Below are 25198 nucleotides of genomic sequence, written 5' to 3'. Positions count from 1 at the left end.
TTGCTAATTGGGGGGGGGGGGCAGAAGGGGCTTTAGTTCCCCTGGCAGCCTGGTTCTGTCAGGCAGAAAAGTCCTCCCCGATTCTCTGGATGTGGTTAGTGTCCCTGCTGGTCCCTTCCTTAGGAGTTCACTTGTAATTCGGGCCTCATGAAAGACCCCCTTACAACCGCTCATTCACTGTAGTTCATTGTCTCTGCCCATTCATCCACATTCATGGGGATAATTCCTCCTCCAGCAGCCACATGCACGGGGCGTGTGCACATGTGTTGAGACCCCGTGTCCCCATTAGCACCGAGGGCACTTGAAATAAAAGGCAGTTTGCTTGAATGCAGAACTGCTCCCTGCTCTAACAGACAGGGAGTCTGTTGTACTTATGTTATTTCAAGAAATAACAGGAGAATGAGTGGCTGCTGAGAGCTGAGGAGGAGGAGGGGCAGGTCAACCCTGGCAGCCGCCTTCTTTAAAATACTGTTAGACACTTGGCTCCGAATACTGCAGCTGGCTCCCATCCTTCCTCTACCAGCCCATTCTGGAGACACACTCCACCTTTAACTTGCCATGAATGGCTCTCTCACACTCCCTAGGCTCATTTCCACACTCTTCACACAATGAATCCTCCTTCCCTCAACTAGCGGGTCTGGCTCTTTGAAATGATTTGTTTGTTTTGTTTTGTGAGGTGGTGCTGGAACTCAAGGTCTTATGCACGCCAGGCAAATGCTATACCACCAAGCTAGGCCCCCGGGCTCTTTGCAACACTTTTTAAGATTGATGACGGGTGCATGCTTATTAGGATGACAGGAAGCAGAGTAAAACTAAGAGCATGAAATAGGAAATAAGAGAAAAAGAACCAAAGAAGGACCTCGTTAGTTATCATCTGCTATTTGACCCCTGAGGGGTGCCTGCTGGCAACCCCCAGGTCCCCAGAACCAGCCTTGATTCTCCCGGGCATTAGGGCTTGGCCATCTCAGTATCATGTTTAAGTCAGGGCCTATCTAATCCAGCCCATCACTGAGGGAAACTTCTGGTTGCCACTGGCCCAGAAGCCAGTGGGTTTCTTAGTAATATCCTGCCAGCGCTTCATGGTCTCAAGCGATTTGAAATGTTGGGTAGGAAGGGAACAGACTCCAGTCTCTGTAAATGTTCAGCGCACCTGATGGGAAAGGGTTTGCAGGTCAGTAGCTGTTTTGGGGCCTGCCTGGCTCGTGATCCAGCAGACACAGGTTGATATTTGCTTGCCTGTTGAGAAACACCAGAATGGCTTTTCTCTCCCAGGATAGATCCCACCGAGAGGGCAGTTGGTCCTTAACAGGGGTGATTTGTAACAGAAAAGACAGAGAGACTCTGGGATCATACAGAAGCAGGTTAGAACCCAGAACTGCATTGACAAAAGGCCTTTGGGAAACCTCTGAATTATTTTGAACCAAAGCTTTTCCTTTTATACTTATATGTTTCTCAGTTATGGGATGCTAACAAATCAGACTGGATACTGTCATTCTCCATATTAATAATGCTTGGTCAATACTGGGCCACACATTCAACAAAAGACACATTCAATAGTCTTATAGAGCTATTGTGGGGCTGAAAAAAGTCTTGTCGCCTAGCAATGTAATGATGCAGTATGACATATTACTGGTGTAGTTTTGGCGACACTGTTATATGGAGGTATATACACACAATTACGTATGTCTCTACTACCTGTTTTACCGTGACATTGGCTAATCTTTATGGTTAACTTGACAAGTGTATAATTACCTAGGAGTCGTGAGGTGGGAGGATAGAGCTTGTATGTGTATGGTACCCCTCAGTGGGCTGGGGTCTCAGATTGAATGAAAAGGAGAAAGGTAGCTGAGAACTAGCGCAGATCCTTCTCTGCTCTCTGATTGCAGATGCCTGTGGTCAACTTTCCTACACCTTTGCATTCCTGCCAGAATAAAGCCTTCCTTTCTTAAGTTGCCTAATATACTGGCTTGTGTTTCATATAACACTTTTATCACTGCTTTAGTGTATGTGCTTTCTACTTAGAAAAAAAAGAGGTTCACTGTAAATGATACACACACAACAGTCACATGCATGTCTGATCATAAGAGTACATGTAGAATACTGACCTTTACTTACTGTTAGGTTCACTGTAAATGATACACAACAGCACATGCATGTCTGATTGTAAGAATACATGTAGAATACTGATCTTTACTTACTATTAGGTTCACATGCATGTCTGATTGTAAGAGTACATGTAGGATACTGACCTTTCTTACTGTTAGGTTCGGCGATTCACCCCAACTGATGGAGACACATGAATAAACCAGAGGAAAAGGAACTGACCATTTGGAGGACTTACAATAGAATAAATGAAATTTTAAGCTACTAGCTAGTCAGGTAACGAGCCCAAGCTTATGGCCTAGGCATTTATAAATGAGATAAGTCAGTCTCAGAGTTGTTACTTCAGGGAACAAGAGGCTGGTAGAAGAACTTGCTATTACACTCATGCTTGCAGGCAAACCCTTTACCAATGAGTATCTGCCTAATATCACAACATCTCTTTCTTAATTTTTTTTTAAGATTTTATTTATTTACTTTATATAGGAGTACACTGTCGCTGTCTTCAGACACACCAGAAGAGGGCATCGGATCCCATTACAGATGGTTGTGAGCCACCATGTGGTTGCTGGGATTTGAACTCAGGACCTCTGGAAGAGCAGTCGGTGCTCTTAACCACTGAGCCATCTCTCCAGCCCTCTTTCTTAATTTTTAAGAAGTATTACTGTGGTCTGCATGTGATGCATGGGTGTGTGGGTACACGAGTCGGAGCATACGTGCAACTTTGCTCCCTGACTATCTCATAACTTAATACTTTTTTTTTTCTCCTTCAAGTTTTCTATGGGTTGCAGGGATAGAACTCAAGTCATCTGTCTTCATGGCAAGAGCTCTTATCCAGTAAGCCATCTCACCAGCCCTTAACTGTCTCTCTTGATGGTAGAATAGCAGTGATAATGGATTAGACATTCGGTGACCAGGTTTGTTTGTCAACACTGGTCACTAGGTAAGTGGCCTCAACTGAGTACATTCTCTGTAGAGATCCCTCTTTCATCTGTCAGTGCTCCCTAAAGTGCACTGGGTAGATCTATAAAGAACTCAGTGACCCACTCTGTGGAGAAGGAGGGGTTATTGATGAGTTCTCACCCACCACAGAGATCAGTCTCCCACTGAGGTTTAAGGTCATGCCAGAGTCCCTTGAGGGAAAGTCAGCAGATGAAAGGCGCTGAGCTGACAGGATGAGCACAGACCAAGGTCACGGCCAGCCACCTCAGGAAGGTAGAGGTCAGGCCCTTCTAGAGATTCATGAGATCTGAGACCTGTGGCAGCAGAGAGAAGGTTCAGCAGAACAGCCGGAGGGGAAAGATTTTATTGTTTTGGTTTTAATCACAAGATTAGCAGAGAAAAAGTTAAAAATATATACACTTTTTTCTTTTTAACCAAGAATTGAGAACCAAGAACTCTAAAGGTATGGTCTGCAGTGTGTGTGTGTGTGTGTGTGTGTGTGTGTGTGTGTGTGTGTGTTTCACTGACTGATCTGTAGACTGGATCCTGGGCACATAACCACATTTAAAGGTCTCCTCTGTTTGTGTCACATCTGTCTCTCATCCTCTACTTCAGGACCTGTCCAAGCTTATGCTCTATGTATAGTGACAGCCTAGAGGATGTCCTGCTTGCTCCCTGCCTCCAACTTGCTGCACAAAGGTCATTGCAGAGGTGGATTTCAACATTCCATCATTATCGCCTGATAACCTCTATGGCTCATGGCATCAAAATCCAAGCTACCACTCGATAGTCTCAGAAAACATCTCCACAAAATCATGAATCAATCAGCAAACAACTGACTTTTGTTTTGAAACAGGGTCTCAATAGGCTAGCCACCGTCCTCCTTTTTTTATCTCCTGACTCATTGTTCAGGGTTATAGGTATGAGTTAGGATAGGTGGCTTTAAAAGTGATGTGTGAGAACTATCTTATCATTTATTTCCCTGTGTCAGATGATGTTGGCTAATCTCTCAATGCCCTAAGTCGAAACCCCTCTCTCCCTTTTTTTTATATATTGTTTCTTCTTTATTATTATATATGAGTACACTGTAGCCATCTTCAGACACATACAGATGGTTGTGAGCTACCATGTGGTTGCTGGGATTTGAACTCAGGACCTCTAGAAGAGCAGTCAGTGCTTTTAACCACTGAGCCATCTCTCCAGATGCTCTACAGTTCTTACCTGGTGTCTCCATAAACACACAGCGAGGATCAATGACACAGTCAATGTCAAAGGGCAGAAGTAATCATCGAGCTTATTTCTATATTTAAACCTCCCTCAGTCAAGATGGTCCATACATTGTTTCTCTTCATTTAGATTCTTCTTAATTTACTGGTTGGGTAAATCCTGTTCCATAATTTCATCCATCTTACAACCCCACACTTTCAGTCACCATGAGATCCATATCAATGAAAGCTAAAGCAGGAGGGTGTAGGTTACTAAACATCAAGACTTAAGAAGTAATCAAGACAGAGCAGTGCATGGTGACATAGTCCTGTGATACCAGCAATTTAGTAGAGGCAGGGGATCAAAAGTTTAAAGCAGTTTCCGGCTACAGAATGAACTTAGGTCAGCCTGGGAGGCGTGAGATGCTTTCTCATTAAAAAAAAAGAAAAAGAAAAAGCAAGAAACAAACAATAAACCAAAAAAACCTGCACACGAAAAGAAAGTGTAATACCTACAGACAGTTAGATTGAACGACACAGAAGAATAATTTCAGAAACGAAGCTCCACACAGGATACCTGATCTCTGACAAGGGCAACACCACAGAGCACAGGGAAAATAACTGCTGCCGAGTCCCCTGTACCCATTTAGACATAGGTTCTGTCTGTCATCTATCTAGACAGTTCTTACTGTTATTGGTTTGGGTGTCTGTGAGACAGAGTCTCATGTAGCAGAGGCTGGCCTCAAGCCTGCTCTTCAGTTAAGATGACCCTGAACCCCTGATTATTTCCTGCCTCTCCCTTCCAAGTGTTGGGATTTCAGGTGATTAGGAAATACATCAAAAATGAAACAAAACAAAACTCAGGGTCTCAGTTAGGCCCAGTCAGCCTCAGATTTACTCTGTAGCCAAGTGCGACCTTGAATTTCTGACCTTCTTGCTTCCATCCCACGGGCCCTGAGACTACAGGCATGTTCCAACAATCTGGTGGGTGTAGGATATCAAAGCCAAGGCTTTGAGCATGTTAGTTAAACATATTACCAACTATATCCTCTGCCCAAGAAATTCATCATGACTCCTATTTAACACTACACAACATGTACATACATATATAATACTATGTATAAAATATAACATGTATGGATTCTATATTATGTTATATAATATATACATTATTATATCATATTATATGTAGTGTGTAATTACATATATTTCCAGGTATAAACAATGGATACAGAATGTAAAAAGCTAAAACTTCTAGAAAAGACAAAGGTTATTTTCTTGATTTTTGCAAATACTTCTCAGGCAGGGCATAAAATGTACAAACTGTTAAGGAAAATTATTGGTAATTAAGAATTTTTCTTTGTCAAGGAGCTCCATTAAGAATACAAACACAAAGCCCTGAGTGGACAAAGAAATTTACAATACATGTGTTTGGTAAAGGACTTTTCAGAACACACACAGAAAAACTGAACTCATAAATTCCCACTTAACGACAAAGGCTGAGTTCAAAATGAGTGAACAATTTATATAAGTGAAATGTAAAATAGGATATACAGATGTCTAGGAACGATGTTTATTATGATCGATTTTCTGGAAAAAAACAAGCTAAGGTTATAAGCAATGACTTCTAGATAACCACTAGAATGGTGAAATGAAAAAGCCTGATAATACCCAATGCTGTGAGGATGGGGAGGGTGTGACCTTCATCCACTGTGGACAATATTATACATGTGCTTGGGGACCCTTTAATGTCTATTCAAGCTGAATGCATGACCCAGTGGTTCCATTCCTACAAACACTGGGAGAGATGGCCACATGATCACTAAATCATGACAGCATTGTCCTAAAGGTCCTCAAGTGGAAAGGTCTGGAAACCTCAATGTCTGCTATAGTAGAAGGATACATTCTTAGAGCAGAGAGTAAGGGAAATAAGAGTGCCTTCTATATACAGCAGCATGAGCAACTACAAGGAAGTGCATGGTATGTTTCTGCTGCTGTGAGAGAGGGAAAAGTCACCACCATTCCATTCCACAGGTCTGGAGAGATGACTCAGCAGTTAATAGCACTAGCTGCTTTTCCAAAGGTCCTGAGTTCAATTCTCAGCAACAAGGCACCTTATAACCATCAGTAACTATAGTCCCATGGGATCTGATGCCCTCTTCTAGTATACATACACTTTAAGTTCGGTCATTCATTCATTCATTCATTCATTCATTCATTCATTCATTCATTCTAGACTAGTTTCTGTGGTAATTTTAAAGCTATAGTCTCCTTTGTTTTCATTTTAAGACAGGGTCTCATGTAGAGCAGGCTGGCCTCAAACTCAATGGTAGCTAAAAAAGACATTAAACTTCCTGCTCCTCCTGTCTCTTCCTTCTGAGTGCCAGAATTACAGGAGAATGCCACCATATTGAGCTAAAGCCACTATGTCTCGACAAGTGTTCTATTGATATGAAATATCAATATTTGTCACTCATGAGTTGACCACGTTTCTGTATGTATATATTCAAACACTTCAATGCATTTCTCTTTAAAACTTCTCAGAATAATCTTGAGAAGAAAGATATAAAAAAAAAAGGACAAGAAATGTGTCCATTGTTTCATGGGGATACGAAGCAGATCCAGGACTCTTGAGTTCCTACGCTTTATCTCCTGTGTTTATATCTACATTTCTAACTCAGATCCTCACTGGGCTTGGAAGTATCAAAGGCAGGGACTTGAGCTACGTTTTGGCAGTTGTAAATGGCTGGAATCCATAGGTCAGAGCATGTTCAGTTATGAGTGGAGGTCAGAAACAAAGTCCCATCATTCACTCACTTGCACATTCCCTCCCTCACACATCTTTACACTCTTGCTCTAACTGACCTAAGCTCACCCTGAATATTTTTACGTCTATGAACAGCTGGGGGTGTAACCCCAAGCAAATGTTCTTCCTCTGACTCCCACTCTCAGTAGCCCCAACTCTTGGCTCTTATTCACTACTTAGCCAATCCATACCAACTTTGGGGCAGGAAGACTTCAGTCATATACTCAGAAGGGCAGACAGAAGTTCACAAATGTCCATTATGATGGCTCCTTTCTCCTGCTTAGGCAATCAACCCACCCCTCAGGTATAGGCGCCCTGTGCTCACAGAAGCAAAGTGTGTGTTTGGCACAACTCCATGTGGTATCAACTTAGACCACAACTCCCATCACTCTCTGACCTCAGGACTCCATTTTCTCCATACCTAGCTAACTTCTCCCCCTAAAGAGGGAAGGAAGAAGTATCTGTCTGGACTGGCAGCTCAGTAGAATAAGAAGCAGGACTGTCTTCCTGTCTCCTCCTTCTCCACACAACAGGGATCCTTCCATCACTGCCTACCAAAGAGCCAAGAGGAGAACATTGATAGGAGCCTCTGCTGAAAAGGCTACTTGCAAACCTTCCCCTCCCCAGCTCAGGAATCCAGTGGCTGTCTCCCACCTCCAACCCCAGGCTATCAATAGGCCAAGCCCCATGGGAAGCATTAGTGGATTTCAAGCTAGGGGACAGGATTTCCTGTTAGCTGCTTTGGGCTTCTTATGCATCTGCTACTAGACAATGCACGAAGTATGCAAAGGGAAAACTTCATCCCATTTCAAAGGGAGAGTCACCTCCTCCCACCTGATAGCAGTAGGGAACTCATTACTCTGGGATTCATGCCTGACTAATGTCAAAGCCATGCAGGCTGTGGTTGACAGAGCTCAAGGACAGTCCAACACACAAATCCAGGTTTGGGCTGTTCATTTGTACCCTGATCCTTACCCTTTCCCAGTAGGTTTCCCTGAACCTACCCTGCCTCCTCCACAGGCCTAGCCCTCCCCACCTTCCTCATTTTCGTCTGTTGTAACCCTTGTGATACTTTCACTCTTAGCCTTGGGCCCTTGCCATCCATTCTCTGGGTATCTGTTTCCCATCTGTAACCTGGAGCTAAATGTTCCTCCCCACTGGGTAGAAGGCTTTGGGAGGATTGAGGGAAAACTCTTGTCTCTTGTGTGAAAGGAATGGGTTATAATTCAAGTTTGGATTTATGGTTTTTTAAAAAAAAATATGGGACATGGTGACTTCAGCCATTAGTGAGATTACTGAGGCTCAAATCCTTAATATATTTTTCTCCAGATTCACAGGTTCATAGGGCCTTGGGCTCTTTTCCTGTCTTTTTGTGATCAAACAAATTTGAGAACATTTTCATTTGGATGCTTTAGGGATTAGATTAAAATAAAGATCAGTAATGTAAGGATATTACTATAACAGATTAGAAATTACTGTTTGGAAAAATGTTTGGAGAGGGCCCAGCAACCACTGATCAAGCAAATAGATTATAAACTCTCTGGACAGGCTGCCTGTCCAGTTCAAAATAGGATCTCCAGGGCCACTCTCCAATTAAAGGAATTGCCAGAACCTCCTTCAAGACTAGGGAGAAGTAGCCCCTAATCCCTCCCATCATAATACAGAGAATGGACCCAGAGGGTTTCAGTTGAAACAATCTCCTATTTCCCTCTGCTTACTTTGCCTTGATTCTTAGGAAGGCAATAGCAACCCAAACCCGATGTGGATAAGATCACTCATCCAACTTTTGCCAGAGGTACTTCTGTTGAATCACACCTAACATCCTCTTGACTGTAGCATGCATGGTGCTGGCCTCCTTCTGTTCCTTGCCTTTATGCTACACCCTAGGTTTTCTCCACCCTTTAGGAAGCCTAGATAGTGTACTTGTAAGGTGTCCTTTCCTTTTGGATCTTGGGGTGGTAGAGAGGAGAACAGAGGGGATACATGAAACCTTCTCACCTTATGGCATGGGCCATGAATAGTAAGGAGTTGGTTTGCAGGGGTTGGGTGCAGGGAGGAAGTCAAGCACAGATTTATTGAGGTTAAGACATCATCCATGCTTTTAATTAAGTACCCTATCCCTGGGCTATATCCCCAGTCATGGGGTGATGGTAGTAGTGTGGTATGTGATGTGTGTGTGTGTGTGTGTGTGTGTGTGTGTGTGTGTTAGTATGTGTGCACATGTGGAAGCCAGAGGACAATTCAGAATGTCTCCATATTGGATTAGACAAGTATGGCCTTTTATGTATATACCACATATCTGCATGCCACCTAACTCATGAACTCATGCTTGTATCACAATACTTTACGAGGAGATATACTTGTATTACATTCTCTCTGAGTTTTTAATTTTGAGATAGGGTCTCCCTAGGCTGGCTTAAGTTGATCTTGAACTTCCTCTGCAACCGAGGCATGCCTCGGTTTCCCACAAAGCAAGAATGACAGGCCTACGATGCTAAGCTTGACATGGGATGCTAGTTTGTCTCGGGATGCTGGGTCACTGGTACAGGTTGTAAAAGAAGCCTGCAGTCAGGTTTCTTGAAATGTCAGACACCTACAAGAGATTCCGTAATATCACTCAAGGTTAAAATGGACTTGCCTGCCAAGTATCAGATTGAGAAAGCCCCTGTCAACAAGAAGACCACGCAGACAGGTGGCTGGTCAAAGGAGGGTTCCCTTACACTGTACTAACAGATTTCCTAATCCAGCTGCCTGGGAAGCACAGGTCCGGGCAAGGCCAGGAGACCAGCACTGCAATTAAACCAGCCTCACAATAGGAAGTTACCAGATGATACTTGCCCAACTCCAGTTACCTCGTCCTGGAGTTTGCAATGGTGGGTGAAAAGCAGGGACGCAAAGGAGGGCAATGGACTTGTTGCCATCTCTTCATGTTTCCCATAGTGGGGATCCATCTTCCTGGGACCTTTCTTGGTATTGACACCTTAATCAAAGACCTCAAGGCGGCACCATGATTTTGACTTCTGGCAGGCATCCAAAAAATTCAGTAAGGTGCAATTCCAGGCTGCCTTGTGCTTCATTAACAAGTTTCCTATCTTTCCTCAGCTTGGGAATCTCCGAAGGAAGGTCAAGTGGGAGTTTATGAGTCTTCTCTGGGACTGTGCAGAGGGAAGTCTTTGAACTCCACCCACAGATGGGTGGTTCCCACCACTGAATAATTTATAATTTAAGCGGGAGGGATGAGATTGCCCGGAGGGAAACGCCTGGGCTTCATAGGGTTTCTGAGCCACTTAAGAGCCATCTTCCTCACACCTATTTTAAAATCAAAAGTTCTACAAACTAGGCTGTGGAAACCAGCCTCAGCACCCCTCTTCTTTACTTCTAGGAGCTACAAGTCTGATCTGTGTAGAGACACCACCCTGTCCCAGGTATATGTTAACATATCAGGGAGAGACTTTGACAATGTGGGTTCTGACATCAGATCCTCAGATTAGACACTTTAGTGACTGTATATCTTCAAGGGAGTCACCACAACAGCCAGCTACACCTTTAACAGGGAAAAGTTTCCTCCACAGTGTGTGGAGCTGGGCTAGAGGGGGTTGGACAAGGAGGAGAAGGAAATCAATACAGAGCTCTCCTGGAAGGTGCATTAAATTCCAGCCTACACATTTCCTGTGGGAGCATTTGGATGTTTCCTTGGTAGGAAAATGTGTCCTAGAGAAGCAGCTTCTCCTAGCCCACTCAGTCTGCCTCCGCCCCGACCCACCCCACCTTGTCTAATGCTGTTTTAGAGATAAGCTTCCCATCCTCCCATGCAGAATTCAATCCTATCATGCCTTGCATCCTCTTGGGGAGAACCAGCCAGACCTAGACCATGTTGCTTCTGAAGATTCCCCCATCATGTGAACACATGGAGAGGTTCTTATTTATTTTCCTTCTGGTCCTTAGGTGCCAACACAATCCTGGAATCTGTCAGTCAGGAAAGCTGTTGGCTTTCAGACAGGGGACAGGAGAAGAAGAAGAAAAAAATGTAAACCCCTTTCCAGACAATGGTCAGTTGGAGTAAAGAGCTTCCTGATCTGGATCTGTTCACTTCTTCTGTGGGAAGCCCAGCTGGCTTGCGTGGTCCCTGGCCTTGTCCTCCTACCCGTCCCCTCTCTTGTGCATTCTGCACCAGTCATTCTGAGCAAGAGATCCACTTTCAGTGCTGACTTGAAGACTCATGGCAGCTCCTTACCCAGCATCCTTTCTGCATTTACAGACTAGTCAAATGGACAAGTGAGATGGAGACCAGGCTGTTAGACATTCCAGAACCACACAGGTCACCAGAGAAAACTGATAAAAATGTTAACGTACAGCCTGACCCCGAATCTGTATCTCCCTGTCCCCCACGAAACCCCCAGACCCCTCTCTCATACTCAGAGAATTAAAAGTTTCAGGTATTTTGCTTTCAATGAAACTAATGGCGGGAGGGGGAGGTCACTGACAAATTGGGGTACCACCATGTTTCACATAATTTTGCTTCTACTGGCTCCTGTCTCATGTGAGTCCCACAGCAATTCTATATGAGACACAATTAATTTTGCAAATACAACACTGAAGTTCAGAGAGACCAAGTGAGCTTCCCCTCAACCCCCAGCACACAGACAGTAGGAAGCACAGTAGGTTCTAAAGCTCAGTGTCCTAGTTTGATGTCTCTTGTGTTAAAACACACTGGCAAAAAAAATCAATTTAGGGTAAAGAGTTATTTAGCTTACAATTCCAGGAAACAGTCCAGTGAAGGCAAGTTAAGGCCAGACCCCAGACCAGCTACTAGCTAATCAGAAGCAGTGAGGAAATGAAGATATGTTCACATCTCTTTCCCTGCTTATCTCCCATTCGGGGCCCAAAGCCAGGGAATGGTACCATAAACTTTCACTTTTTATTAAACAATTTTATTAAAAGTTAAACTATCTTCCCTCTCCTTTGCTTCTCTAATCTCTCCCATGTCACTCAATTTGATGGCCTCTTTTTCTATCACTTCTAGTCTGAGTCTACCCACATCTGTTAATATAATAATCAAAATAATTCCTCACAGACCAGCCTGATATAGACCACCCTTCACTGAGACTCTCTTTCTAGGTGATTATAGACTGGGTCAAGTGTGAGAATTAAAATTAAATATCACAAACGTTTTATCAATTGGCTTCCTGAGTGCAAACCCTACTTTTTCATCACTAGCAACCTCCCTAGCTGATCCATGGGTTGGTACATATACCTTTAGGGCTCCTCTAGTCTCCTGCCACTCAGCAGGTTGCTGCCTCATTGAGGGGAACTCTCCCCAGAGACAGCAGCATGGATGGCATGGCATGGTTAGAGGTGGCTTCTGAGAAGTACATGGCTGCCCTGGCACTTAGTTCTACTGAGCCTGACAGATGTGCATGTGCACCCTAAACCACATCAAGACATACGTCTGTCCAAACGGGAGTCTCTCTGTGTGCTTTGTCTGGGTCGAGAAGGCCCATGGACTGGCAACAAGCAAGCTATCCACATTGGAAACAGTGCCAAGGAACTTTGTGTCATTGTAATAATGTGCTATCTGGGAGTGATGGCAATGGGCACAGCAATCCTTCACTGTCTGTCTTAGTCAGGGTTTCTATTCCTGCACAAACCATCACGACCAAGAAGCAAGTTGGCAAGGAAAGGATTTATTCAGCTCACACTTCACATTGCCTTATCACCAAAGGAAGTCAGGCCTGGAACTCAAGCAGGTCAGGAAGCAGGAGCTGATGCAGAGGCCATGGAGGGATGTTACTTACTGGCTCGCTTCCCCTGACTTGCTCAGCTTGCTTTCTTATAGAACCCAAGACCACCACCCACAATGGGCTGGGTCCTCCCCCCTTTATCACTAGTTTAGAAAATGCCTTACAGCTGGGCCTCATGGAGGCATTTCCTCAACTGAGGCCCCTTTCTCTGTGATAACCTCAGCTTGTGTCAAGTTGACACACAGAACCAGCCAGAATACTGTCCCATTAGCTGGGAACTGCTCACATCCTTGGAAGAACAAGAGAAGGCAGGGGAACATGAGGAAAGATGGACAAAGCACACACCACAGGCCACCACCTCCAATCCCCCCCACCCCCTATCCCCCATACCCCCTCCTCTCCCACCTCCACACCCTCATCCCTCCCATCCCCTATCCCCCACACCCCCCTCCCCTCCCATCTCCACACCCCCATCCCTCCCACCCCCTATCCCCCCCACACCCCCTCCCCTCCCACCTCCACACCCCCATCCCTCCACCCCCTATTCCTCACACCCCCTCCCCTCCCATCTCCACACCCCCTATCTCCCAACACCCCCTATTCCCCCGCACACACACACCCCACAAGCAGGCAGAAAAGAATGGAGGTCATGGGAAGGGGCTGTCACTGAGGCTCTTCTAGGAATCTCCTAACTTTGGAGATATTTTCAAAAAACCTGGAGACAGCGATGCATATTTGTGTCCCCAGGAAAAACCTGCCCAACCCTTGAGGAGTCAGGATCTCATGGAATCCTTTGGCTCCTTACACTTGGTCCACAAATTACAAGTGAGTCTAAAGTAAGAATACTAGTTACGAGGGAGTCTGAGCAAATCCTTCCCCTTTTCTGAGCTTCTCTGTCTTCTTCTATATTGTTTTGTTTTGTTTCAGATTTTTGTGTACATTCATGTGTAAATGTTCATATGCTAGTGCACATGTACATGGTTCATAGGTAGAAGTCAGAGGACAACTTTGGGTGCCAGGCACAGGCATTTTCTATGTAATAAATTATGTGTGTATGGGTGTACATATGCCTTCCACCCTTAAGTGCATTCCAGATTCAAACCCAGGCCACCATTTTTACAGGCGAAGCCATTTCTCTGACACCTCACTCCAACCTTTTTTTTTTCTTTATTCTTTTCTTTCTTCTTTTTTTTTTCTTTTTTTTTTCTTTTTTTTTTTTTTTTGAGAGAGAGGATACTTTGTTGACATGGGCCATTGAGTTCCCCATAGATCTGTTTGTCTCAGCCCTCCCTCCTAAAGCACTGGGGCTTTGGAGATCCAAACACAGGTCCACTCAGGCAAGTGTTTTACTGACAGAACATCTCTGTAGCTTGTTTTGTTTTTAACAGAGTCCTTTTTGATTTTATGTAGGTCCAAAGCAGAAAGGTGTCCAATTAGATAAGTAAACATAGAGCCAGGCACCTTGACCTTACAATAGGAGGTTTACCCTCCTTGAAGCCTCAACTACCCCAAACGGTCCAGGCCACAGGGCCTCTGGGAACACCTGCTATCAAGTAGGAGAGAAGAGTAGGGTAGAAAAGCATTTAGATAAGCACTGCTTGAGAGCAGTCTCACGGTCTTCATATCTGTTCTATACTGTACGACTCTGGCCAAGGTCTACTGACTGCCTCTCTGTCTTCCACATAGCATGAATACTTAACAGTTGAGCACAGGCCCTTTTCCATTTGATTCCAACAGACCAGGCAAGGCTGGTCGCCATATTGCCTTTTGTCAGCCATCCTACCACCAAGGACAGTGACATCCTTCTCCCTCAGACCTTCTCAAGCTCTGCGTCCTCCAGGAAAACACTTTACAAAGAGTCTTTTCACCCATGACTTTTTTTTGTGTGCTTGTTGGTGGCCAGGGATGTAGATCAGTTGGTAGACTGCTTGCCCAATAGGCATAGAGTAATGGGTTTCAGCCCCAGCACTATACAAAACTGGGCCTAAATCTACAAGACTTAGAAAGACAGAGAAAAAGGATTAGAAATTCAACATCCTTCTCAGCTACATAGGAAGTCTGAGGGCAACCTGAGCTAAAGACTGTCTCAAAACACATATGAAAAAAGTTACTTGTCTCATCCACAGCACCAGACCAGATTCCTTGTGGCAGATATAGTATCTCCTGCTCCTGGGACCTAGAGTCTGTCTATGATTAAAAACCCTATGATTTTAAGAATGGAATTAGATAGAAAGGAGTTGGTTTCTGTGAGTTCAAAATAAGATTTCTTAGAGCTGAGTAAATTAAAAATAACTTTGGGAACAATTTTTGTTGGGTGATGAGGGGCAAGGAGTGGGTGTTACAGATAGAATGTTATTTAGGAATTCTACCCTGGATGTCTGGCAGGCTTTTTAAGTTCTCTGAAAATCTGCAACCTTAGACTTGAACCCTTGATTATGTATATCCTGTGTAAACGTAACTCCAGGTTTCTAAGTCAACAGAGGTCAGCAGGTAACTGTTGTAGAGTTCAAGGAGGCTGAATACACAGCTCTCCTAATCTAATACATGATAAAGTGAAGGCTGAAGAAAAAGCCTTGGGTGCTGCCCACACCTGCCCACCAGCCACTGGTGGTTGAGATTTACTCAAGAGGCAGCTGCAAGTCTGGCTAGGGGAGGAGCCCGAGGCAGCTGGAAGCCTTTTCCAGGGCCTCCTTCAGTAACTAGTTCCCTTTACTGTGCAGATGGAGATGGGAGTGGCTTCTCTAGGCTTCTCCAGTTTTCCCCCACCTGCCGGTAGTGAGGTTTGTCTGCTAGAGTCACGGAAGCCTTAAGGCTCAGAGAACTTTGATTAGTAAAGAGGGGGTGTTGTCTCAAGTTGAGAGTCCAGTACAAACCCCACTACCTCCTCTACTTGCATTGCAAAGATGCCCTTATCCCTGCATTCTGGGCTCCTGGGACTAACATCTGAATGCCGCAACAGTAAGATACCTGTTGTGTATTTCGGTTTCTCTTCTGAAGCGTTTCTCATCATGACCCTGCTGCTCAGGGACAGAGTGGGTCCAGCTTAGGAGGAGTCAACCTTAGAAGCTGATGAAAGGTCAAGCTCACCCCTAGAGCTTGTGGTCAGTTTTCAGTGCTCCTGGCTCCCTGGTTGTGCTCGGGCCCTTGGCTCAGGATTTCTCTATTATCTTGCTCAAGCAGAGGGCTGGAAGGAAGGCTCCTGAGTCCAGGAGCACAGTAGCTCTCAAGCCCACTTGGGTTAGGGTTGTGTCCGTTCCTCTTCCTGGATGACCAAACCCACGCCACCAGCATTGTAGAGTAACTCCTGTCCAGGTTGCTCTCTCCTCCCTACCACAGCCCCAGATGCTAGTCCTGAGAACCCACTGGGCTGTCCAGCTCCTGCAAGCCCCAGTACAATACTGGGTATAATTCATGTTGAAGGAGTACCCTGCCTTGTGGGGTGTGTGTGTGTGGGGGGGGTGTCATCAGAGTTTCTATTTCTCCGCACTGACTGATCCATGTGTAATTCCTTCCCTCCCTGAAGCTTCTTTCCTAAAATGGTAGCCAAGCCCTTCAGGATTCCTCAACATTACTTCCCTCTTCCTGACTGTGTACCTTGGATGGCACAGGAAAACCTAAAGGGTGACCATAAGCCCAGCCACCATCTCAGCAGGCTGAATTCAGCCTGTGCCAGGACATGTGCCACTCGGTGTAGCAAGTTCATAGTATAGAATTAAAGGACTTTCTCTCCCTGTGTCTCCTGACCCTCTCACCTTCCATTTCAGCAGGGATGTCCCCTCAGAGGTGGTGTTTCCCTGACATATGGCACAGCCCTACCGCCCAGTGTCATTTGGCTCTCCAGGGAAAGGTGCTGGCAAACCCCAAGCTTTGTCTCCCTGCCCCCTTTCGCTCCCTCTTACCTCCTTCCCTTTCTCCCCTCTCTGTGCATGTCTCTACTCCATTCTCTCTCTTTACAGCAGGAATATAATGTTCGGTTGCTTTACACCCACTCCGAGTGCTGCCAGCGAATAATGACTAAGGTGGTGGGTGGAAGGTACAGCAAGTTGAGACCAATTTAGCAGACCAGGGTGCCAGGAGGAGGGTGATTTAGCATCAAATGGCTTTGCAAAGAGAAGGAAGCTGCCCCCAAAGCCAGCAGGCCACTGAGCCAAGTACACAGCCCTGCCCTGCGTGCCTGGGGCAGGAGCTGCACCAGCCACCTGGAAGTCTACTGGGTAAGATGCATACACAGGGTTTCAGAATGAAGAGCAAATATGACCCCCATCCCTCATCTCAGTTCCACTCGAGGGACCCCTCCCTTGTATGTCCCTCAAGCTGGGCGTTTCAACCAGACTGGTTCTGTCTAAGAAGAATTCATAGCTATCCAAAACTGCTTTAGGGATGGTAGAGATTGAGGCTCTGTGGTGTGAGGGTGTGGACTGACTGCCCACACCTCAGGTCGTGCCACAGAGAGGGCATTCAGGAAGACAGGTGTGGATCTTTGGGTCTTAGGATCTTGAGAGTCACACAAGGTCTGTGTCACATGTTGAAATGGTCACATATTTGTGCATGGATACCACAGAGGAGGGGGTGAATGAATTGGTGGGAGGGAAGGAGAAAGAGAGAGAGAGGGACAGAGAGAGAGAGAGACAGAGACAGAGACAGAGAGACAGAGAGAGAGAGGAGAGAGAGAAGCCCTGTCGGCTGCTCTGAGGGCAGTCTTCTCTTCCACAGTGATTAAGTGACAAAGCAAATCCATTGGTGTTCTGCAAAGGACAGCCTTTGTTCCGGGTAGTGGACACAACCCACATCACATCAGCTTAGATGCCAATTGAGCCTGTCACTTAGTAAGAAAAGGCAGACTTCTACTGTATCGATTCGAACAATCCCCTCTCTGTGCTGTCTCTTTCCATTCTCCCACCAACGCTTTCTTCCTGTGGCTCTCATCCTGAACGAGGGGAACCTTCCATATGTGATAAACTCCAGTCTGGCTTCCACACCTGTTGACTGTCAGCAAACATGGCCGCCATGTTTTATTCTGGAACTTACCCGCTGTATATAAGGTGAAATCGGTTAAAGATGAATCTTGCCTTTCCTGGGGCATATCATTAATTCAGCTTCCTTGAAGGAAGCATTGGCTCTAATTTCAATGTGGACCATATCAATAAATAACATGAACTTACTAAATTTAAGGAGAAATTTAACACATAGAAATCATTCTGTAAAGCAAACCCCAAATTGACATCTCATCCTTGGCTACTTCCTGAGTTGATCTGAATGTAACAGATATATGATATGTATGTATATAGCATTTAGGGGGTAAAAGAAGCACAATAAAATGAAAGAAAAGTTTGTGGCCTTTACCATCCTCAAATTACAGTAATTACTAGAGTAGCTGTGCTCTTATGATTTAAAAATTAACTTATAGGGGTTGGGGATTTAGCTCAGCGGTAGAGTGCTTGCCTAGCAAGCACAAGGCCCTGGGTTCGGTCCCCAGCTCTGAAAAAAAAAAAAAAAGAAAAAATTAACTTATTTATTTGTTCATTCATTCATTTATTTGGAGCCATTCATGCTTGATGCCAAGGGTACCTTGTAAGGGTCAGTTTTCTCCCTTCACCATGTGAATGCTGGCCCGAAATTTAAATATATCTCTTTATTTGTTTATTAGGCCTTTGTCAATGACTTAGGGAGTCTAAATCTGTTTAATTAATAAGGTCAGGAGCTGAGAGAAGAGCTCTGTGCTAAGGTACATTCCCAGTACATGCAAGACCCTGGGTTCTACATTGAGCACTATTCACTCAACACAAAAGGAGAAGAAAAATCAATGAATTCCACTAGCCTCATAACTATATTACAACCAGTATTCATGCTGGTTGGCTTCAGTGCTCAGTTGAAAACCCTGGGTAAAGTTCCTTTGCCTTACTCAGTTTCCTCACCCGCCATATGATAGAAGGAATAGCATAGGGCAGTTGGATGTTATCAATGATGATGACAGGAAGTCCTCTTTTAAAGTGTAGTTTCTATGAGTGTGTGAGTGTGAGTGTGTGTGCGTGTGTGTGTGTGTGTGTGTGTGTGTGTGTGTGTATGTGTATGTGAGAGAGAGGGAGAGACAGAGAGTGGGGAGGAGGGGGAGAAATTGTTGGGGGAAATCTGGATCCAAAAGCAAACCTGGACCTGTATAGGCACAACTCTAATCCTAACACTTGAGAGGGTGGTCCTGGAGGATCAGGACTTCAAGATTTGTAGGGAGGGAATAGACAGTTCAAAGCCTACTTGGGTTATATATGATCCTGTCCCCAAAAAAAGCTAGGAAGAAAAGGGAAACTCAAAAAAGTCTTGACATAAATTGCTTCCCAGGCAGCTGTAGTTGTTCAGCAAGACCTCCCAACCTCCTCCTCATGGCTCTGGAATTGTTTAAGGAGGTGGAAGCCAGGACCTAGAGAACAGGAACCTACAAAGGTGACTCTGGTAAAGGGCCTGGGAGACCAGCCTAGCCAGGCCTGAGGTTAGGCAAGGTATCTTGCCCACTCCACTAAAGCTTAAAGAAGTAGCTGTGGAGGCCAAAGGGCAAACTTACTCAAGCTAGTTCCCCTCCACTTTTCATTCACCAGCTTTCAAGAGGGGCTTCCCAGAGGGTTCTCTTCAGCTCTCAGCTGCAAGCTGGAATTCTGACCTTATTTTTCTACCAACTCTCTTTACACACCTGCTTTGGCTCATATTCTAGGCCGAGTCCTGACCACCTACATCCTCTCTAGCAACTTCAGTTCACCTCCATCTTGAGAAAGCTGTTGTACTAAAATTAGTATGAGAGTGTTAGTTCAATGGGATTGTCGCTAATTAATTATTTCTAACTGACAACACCAATTTTAGGCTTAATTCATTAGTTCCCCTCTTCAAAACTTAAGTCATTTCTCTAGCACCTGACATGGGCGAGACCTGTAACGTGCTGTAACGTGTGTGTGTGTGTGAGCTGGGGGCATAGCTCAGTTAGGAGAGCTTGGGTTTGATCTCTATACTGAATTAGGTATAGTGGCACATGCCAATAATCTAAGTACTAGTGAAAGAACAGGAATCCAAAGTCATTCTTAGCTACTTAAAGAGTTTCAGAGGGGCTGGGGATTTAGCTCAGTGGTAGAGCGCTTGCCTAGGAAGCGCAAGGCCCTGGGTTCGGTCCCCAGCTCTGAAAAAAAGAACCAAAAAAAAAAAAAAATGAAATTCAGGTTGTCGAGCATGAGTAATGCTCTCCCAAAGAAAAACTTAAATGATCATGGGCCCCTGAGAGCATACGTGGTTATCACAATAGGAGACATCCTGATGGACTCTGCTAAAGATACGTAAAACTAGTGAAGCATAAAGCCTGGTCACATTACCTCCCAACCCAACAGCCGTTCACATTCTCCAAAGAATCCAAAGGGCAGCACCAAGGAGATCCATTCAAAGGCAAATTCAAAGTGCTGAGATGTACTTGGCTTGAAGAGTCCCCAGGCCGTCGGAAATTTCTCCTCCGGCCCCCCTTACCTTTGTCCTGCGACTGCATGCCTGAAGCTCTGAACGTACAAACTCTAGACCCCAGGTCTGAATCCAGTCTAGTACCTTCTCCTCCCACATCTGCTCTCGTGGGTTGACAAACACAGAAAGAGTAGGCAGAGTGAGGATCCCCTTGATTCTAAACTGTTAGGGCCAGGGCCTGGGATGGAGCAGGCTTGTCCAGGCAGAAGCCCTATAACACAGCAAGTGAAGCGAGAGCCATATCAGGGAAGTGTGCCCGTGTAGAAATCTACCACTGGAAAGAGAGCTCCCTGCCCACCCTCTTTCCTAACAGTTGGCTAATTAACTACTTACTAAAGGCCTCGACTAAGTGGCAGACCCTTTACCCTGAGCTGAGAACTCACGGTGTGGCCTCGTCCCCAGAAACTCTGTAGTTCTTGGGGAGCCAATGAGTCAGTGTGACAGCAGCACCAAATGGTAGAAATAGCTCAGAAGAAGGAATAGGATCTGGACCTAAGGGAAAGGTGGTTGGGGGACTATACTCCAGTGGCAGATGCCTGTGGTTAAAACAATGGCGTGAAATTCGATGGCACTCAGTGGACGGTGTTAAACTTTGTTACAATATTATTCATAAAAAAATTGAATTTAAGTTGCTTAAAAATAGATTCTTTGTCAGGACCTTATTTGGTATTTTTTATTGTTGGGTTGTTTGTTGTGGTTTTCTGCATTTGAAATTGTCTCAGTTAGCAAGGCTGATCCTGAACTTCCTATGTGGTCAAGACTGGCTTTGAATTTCTGACCTCCTATCTCCACCACCCGGGCAAGGTTTGGTTATAATACTGTGCCACCATATGAAGGTTTATGTAGTGTTAGGGGCTCAAACCCAGAGACCCTGCAATTTCAAGGAAGCGTTCATTCAAGGAAACAAACCCCAGCCTATGGTATTCATTTCTGAAGTTCACTATGGGTCCCAAAGCCTTGCATCTTGTAGCATCCAATGAAAAGTTGTGGGGTGAAATGTTAAACACACACAAAGGCATAAAAATAAGTGTTCCCGAATAGAGACCATTTTAGTTCCAGTCCATCTACTTCTTTGCCCACACATGCAGACATCTGGCTTCCTAACCGTGCATGGCAGTGGAGCACTCTCACATTCTCAGAGACTGGCACACCCAGACCACTCCCCACAGCAAGGTTCTTCTATCTCAGCTCCTGTCAGCCATGTGAGGTAGATTGCCAGACTAGGGTATCTCCTTCAGTTTCAAGAGTGTACAGACTGAATGGCTAAAGCAGGTTTGCCTTGCAGAGTGTGCCAAGACATATGCTAGAAAGAGGAAAGGACAATCATCTTGAGCAAAAGCAAATGTCTGCTCCTTCCATGAAACCTCCAGGAAGGATGCTCCGATTTCTTTTTCCACAGACAGTTCTCAGTTCTAGCACATGCGTGCTCTATACTCCTATCGACACAGCTAAGACATGCTTTTCCGGATTCCATTAATGGTGGACTTGGCTCCCACTAGCTATGGGAACACCCTTCCATTTTGGTGCCTCAGTTTCTTCACTGGCAGACCCAGAGTAAATCACATCTCATGCTAATGTGGGAGTTGTGCTGTGAGGATAAAGGAGACAACAAATGAGATAACATCTATGATGCACTGAAAATGGTCAGAAGAAAGAGCTGGGTAAATACAAGGTGTGGGCCATGCCTGATTAAGGTGCATTCCCTGCCCACAGACTCCTGCCCACACTCTGCTCTGTGCCAACCTTGAAGACTCTTACCCCTGTAAAATCTAACTCTGATACTTATGTGCATACACCTTTCAAACACCTCCATTTTCCTTCTGTCTGCCTGCAGAAAATTGTTTCTGAACTTGAAGGAAGCTCGGGTTACAAATCCTCAAAATCCCTTACCAGCAGCCTCCTCCTCAGGGTCTGGGTGCTGGAAGAACTGTGTGCAGACAGCTTATCTCTCCGTGGATGGGCTGAGACTAGACTGTGTTTCCCAGGAAAAGACCCTTTGGTGGTGCAGCCTCTACAACAGCTACCCAGAACCTAGTACCTCTTCACCAGCAATTCAAGGAGCATGCAGAAAGCCTGGGGGCAGAAGGCACGGTTCTTGGATCCCTAAACATCTCTCATGCTTGGGAAACTGAGGACTCTACAGCACTTTCCCAGGCCTGACAACCAGTGGGTGAGCAGAATACTCACATGTGCCATGGTTTAATCTCTTCCACTTGCAGCAGGGAGGGGAGACAGTCACCTGGTCCCTGGTGTCTGGGTCTCTATTGCTGAATGAAGCCTGGGCAGATGAGAGGCAAAACAGAGGGGATCTGACTCCCTGTGGTGAGTGAGAAAAAGGAGTGAACTGAGGGGTGTGTGTGTGTGTGTGTGTGTGTGTGTGTGTGTGTGTGTGTGTGTGTATCTGTCTGTCTACCTGTCTGTGTATCCGTCCAAGTTCATTTCTGTTCCTTCCAGACACCTCAAAAGTTCCAGCTAGCAAGGTAAAGCTCACTAGCCAGTCCCCAGCAGCTGTATCCTCTGTCTGTGGCCTCAGTTTCTGTGGCCTCACTTCCTCACCTCTCATATCTTCATCTCTGCATTCATGTCACCTAATGCACAGTCTCCAAGATAAAATTCAGATTTGCGAGGAAACAAACCTCCCCGGTCTCACGGACAAAGACAGAAGGATTGACTGATGCACACCGTTTCCTTCCGGCTGGGGTCAGATTAGAAATACAAGCAGTGACAGGGGAGAAGACTCCCCCACACCTACCGCTGCCCTCTACTCCGATAGTTACATGTAGAAACAAAGACACCTAGACAGACGCGGACACAGACAGACAAAGACCGACAGACGAGCGGACTCACTCCCGGAGTGGTTTGCTGTAGGGAGAGCAGCCTTCCCTGTGCCTGGGCCATCCGCGGGACTGCAGACATTGCGCGAAGGAGGAACAGGACCCTGGGTACCCGTACCTTACCTGTCTGCCCTCCTCCGCCTCGGAGATAGCTGCAAATGGCTGCAGATTTTGATTTTTCGGTGTGTTTTGTGTAGTACCCCTTTCTCTTTTTCTGGAGAGCCACTGGAGCCGACTGATCCCGCGTCGCTCAAGTCACACTCCCAGGAGCAGCAGAAAGGCAGAGAAACTTTCGGACTCTGAGCTTGTCGCAGCCGCCCAGAGCCCGCCAGCTGGCCCGGGCGCTCTGGCCCTTGCGCTGGGTCCCTGGCCGCCGGCGGGGCGGGGCGGGGCGGGACGGGGCGGGGCGGGGCGGGGCACGGGTAGGGCGGGGCCAGAGTCAACGGCATTCATTGGCCCGCACTGCTTGCACCCAGTCCAGCTCTCTCCCGGGCCTTTGTTCCCGGCTGACAGCTGGGGTTGCTCCAACCTCCTGGCTCCTCTCTACCCAAAGCTCGCGCCGGTCAGGCTCGCAGTTTCTTAGCTCTCGCTTCATCACCCTCGGGGATTCCCGTCTGTTCAGCCTTTCTCTCCCTTTCCTCATCTTCCACTACTCCTAGTTCTTGCTTTCTCTATCTGCATCTATTCGCCTTCGCGTTTTCTTTATCCATTTTCTGCATTCCCCTTTTCTTTGCTACCTCTTACCGGTGATTTCTCCAGCCCAACCCCCAACCACAACCCCAACAAAAGGTTGAGTTTCTTGGTTTAAGGACCACACTAAAGGCCTCGAGGTGTTATGAGGGTACTGCTTCCTCTTGCTGTGATTACAGACCAGAGAACCCAGAACCCAGAACCCAGAGACTTTACTCCTCAAAAAAGATCCAATTCAAATTTTGCCACTACAGAAGCCTGGCCTAGGTGATGCAAGCCAGAAATCCCAGGGACTTGAGAGGCTGAAACAGGAGGATTATAAATTCAAGTCCTGCCTGGAACACAAAATGAATTCAGTGCCACTCAAAGCACTGAAGTGTGACCTTGTCTGAAAATTTAAAGTGGAAATATATCTGCAGGGCGGACTGGAGAAGTTGCTCAGTGGTAAAAAGGCGTGGTCTTAATTTCAATCCCGAGCACTAAAACCAGCAGCCATTCACCCACCTTTTCACCGCCTGTCTGAGGGTACACCGAGGTAAGATAGTGAAAAGCCAGTCAGTATAAAGGCAGAGGTGTTGCCCAGAAATTGTCAGCCCAGGCCTGAAAGGGGCAAGTTAAGGGGAGAAGAGTAGGGATCACTAATCTCATGAATGAATCAGACACTCTCCTACTCCAAACCCCTGCTTCTTCCTCCAGGTCTTGACCCTAGATTAATTTTAAGCTTTATTTAATTCCGTAATTCTAGCTTAGTAATATCTATTTTCTAGAGAAAATAGATAGACAGCCAGCCTGTAATCCCAGCATTTGGAAGACTGAGATGGGGAGTTTATGCCAGACTATCTCTCCATTTGAGAAGTGTTTCTCCTGCTTTGTTAACTATACCTTTCCCAGTTCCAGACATGAGTACCATCCTTACTTGGACCTCTGTAACCACCACAGGTAGACAGATCCCTCTTTTGAGGAAAGCCTCCTCCTCTTCTTTCTGTGCCCCGCTCATTAACTTGGTACAAGCATGTCTTCTCAGAGGTGAACGTTTCTTAGGACTCTTGATGAACCAGAGGATACAGAGCAACTGTTCTAGCACTTGAAGGTAACAGTAGACACTGAAGAGAGACTAAGGACAGTGGATTACAGATCTCTGTCAACCAACTTTGTCATGACTGTAATATTCCAGAGAACTGGGCAAAGGAGCCCTTAGCTTTCTGGTCCTGGCCCTACCACTGTCTATTCGTCTGCTGTTACAAGGTCATATCCTAGGCTAGACCTCAGTTTTCCTGGTCTGCAAAGTGAGTGGTGTATTGGTACTTTTTTTTATTTTTATTTTTTTAAGACAGATCTCAGGAAGTAGTCGAGGCTGGCCTTGAGCTCGAGACATTCCTTTGGAGAATTAGG

At 45.7% G+C, this 25198-nt stretch overlaps 1 protein-coding gene across 2 annotated transcripts in view; it reads right to left on the bottom strand.

The window, feature by feature from the left end:
* Lzts1 (leucine zipper tumor suppressor 1) overlaps positions 1 to 23504 on the bottom strand; it is a 55441-nt gene extending 31937 nt beyond the window's left edge. Inside the window, exons 1-2 of one of the 2 annotated variants that reach the window (XM_039094242.2) lie at positions 23240 to 23504; positions 22470 to 22560 (exon numbers count right to left, since the gene is read on the bottom strand). The gene's annotated coding sequence lies outside the window, so the exon portion shown is untranslated. The remainder of the gene's footprint in view (positions 1 to 22469; positions 22561 to 23239) is intronic. The other variant, NM_153470.2, reaches the window with a different exon arrangement.
* Positions 23505 to 25198: the final 1694 nt, after the last annotated feature.

This window comes from Rattus norvegicus, chromosome 16 (genome assembly GCF_036323735.1).
Source record: "Rattus norvegicus strain BN/NHsdMcwi chromosome 16, GRCr8, whole genome shotgun sequence".
NCBI lineage: Eukaryota > Metazoa > Chordata > Mammalia > Rodentia > Muridae > Rattus > Rattus norvegicus.
The sequence above is the reverse complement of the archived record's forward strand: the minus strand, read 5'-3'. Positions and strand labels throughout refer to the sequence as shown.